Genomic DNA, 2,026 nt, shown 5'->3' on the forward strand with positions numbered 1-2,026 from the left:
TTGGTTTTTTCATTTTATAAGGCTCAATTGGTTGTTTTTCATCACATGTTCAGATTCCAAGGTGCATTAAATCATTGCATGCAAGTATTAAGAGAAAATTGACCAATGCATGTACTTTATGCATGCATGCATTGCAATTAATGCATTGATAAACATAATTTTTTGAGGATAACAAGAGCATCAATTAGGTGCTTTTGCAAAACTACAAAAAGTATTCCACCACTCGCCATCTACCTTGATTGGTGAGATTTTTGAATTGAGCATTATAAACCGGAAAGGAGGGAGTAGTCAATAAACGAGAGAATTGCACAAGAAGCGGCCAACGGCTGGGACCAAGCAGCTCGAGCAGTATTTGTGTTTTTGAGGTGTGAGCACTGCAGAGTTTTTCGATGTTTACCCCAAATATTAATTTTTCTCCTCTGAACAACAACGAAAACATCGCTGTAGGTATTAACTGGGCGGGCTGTGGCCCGTCTAGCCCAGGCCAGATATCCAGCCTAGATATTAATTTTTTTTCAAGCTGAAAATGGCTAGCCCAGCTATACTTTTTTTAGGAATACCCAGGCAAGGTCAAGTTGTTATTTTCCGCCCCGCTCGACTGCAAATCTTTCCTAGGAGGGATGCATTAGGCTTAACAAGAAAATGGGCTTTAAGAAATAATAAATGGGATGTAATTATAAAAACTGGGTAGTAACTATAAAAAATGCACCAAACAGTGATTACTTTATAAAATATTATTTTTGGAATATTGAAAATTTTAATTTCATTAATTGTTGCGAGCGCAATGTTTCGTTGGATTTTTACGTAATATAAATTTATATTGAAATTGTATTTAATTTGACTAGAAATTTCGGGATAAAAATATTCGGATCCCATCAAAATGTGGGAAATTTTATTGAATTCTGTTTTGAACGGTTGGTTGAAATGGCCTGTACTTTTAACAAACTGTAAATGGGCTGTAGTAAATTCCATTAGAATTCAAAAATGGGCTACACATTCTTACATATCTCAAATGGGCTATAAGTTCTCTGCCACACACTTCTGGCCTTACTAAGTTGACGCGTCCCCTAAAAAGAACAGAGTTGACGCGTATGCAAGGCTTTGTCAACTTATAGTCAACACACGGTTCTAGCAGCAGTGGCCGTTGGATGTCCATCCAACGGATGCCGTGCTTCTTCTTCAATCTCGGATATTCTAGCTTCACCCGCCCAAAAAATGATTCCTCCCCCTGACATCGGGGGCGCACCGTTTCGGAAGCTGACCTGTGGGCCTACTAAGTTGACGTACCAAGGGCTTTGTCAACTTAGTCAATATAAACGATTCTAGCTGCAGTGATCGTACGATGTCCATCCAACGGCCGTCGTGCTTCTTCAACCTCTGGTCTTCTTGCTCCAGCCGCCCAAAGCAGCGCTGGTCGTGCCGCCTGCTCCTGCCTCCCATGGCCGGCAGTGCTGCCGCGGAGGCTTCACCGCCCCCTACTACTCCCACCGCTGGACAGGCCATGCCTCCACTGACCCACACCCCCTGTTATTCTGCGGCGACGGCAGCACATCCGAACCAGTGAACCCTCATACTCCCCTCCGCGTGTGCATCCACTGCCGCGTCTTCCCCGGCTCCGCGTCGTCCCCTTCCTAGGCCTCGCCGTCGTCCACCGCCATGGTGCTCTCGGCGCGGCGTGGTCAACGTGGTCAAGGAACGACTTCCATCGGATGTTGACTGTACGTGGAGAGGCTGACAGCTGGGTCCACGGCAGCCGCAAGGAAGTGCCTCCTTATTACGTGCAAAATAAGTATTCCTCCACCTGACAGCGGGGACCCACCGGACGGGCCACCGTATTTCGCGAAAAAAATGATTCGCCCCCTGACTGCTGGGACCCACGAGCTACATCTTTGCACGCAAGGAAGTGCGTCCGAAAAAAATGATTCGCCCCCCTGACTGTTGGGACCCACCAGCTACATCTTCGCACGCAAGGAAGTGCGTCCGAAAAAACCGATTCGCCCCCCGACTGCTGGGACCCACCAGCTAC

Source organism: Triticum aestivum, chromosome 3B (genome assembly GCF_018294505.1).
Source record: "Triticum aestivum cultivar Chinese Spring chromosome 3B, IWGSC CS RefSeq v2.1, whole genome shotgun sequence".
Classification (NCBI taxonomy): Eukaryota; Viridiplantae; Streptophyta; class Magnoliopsida; order Poales; family Poaceae; genus Triticum; species Triticum aestivum.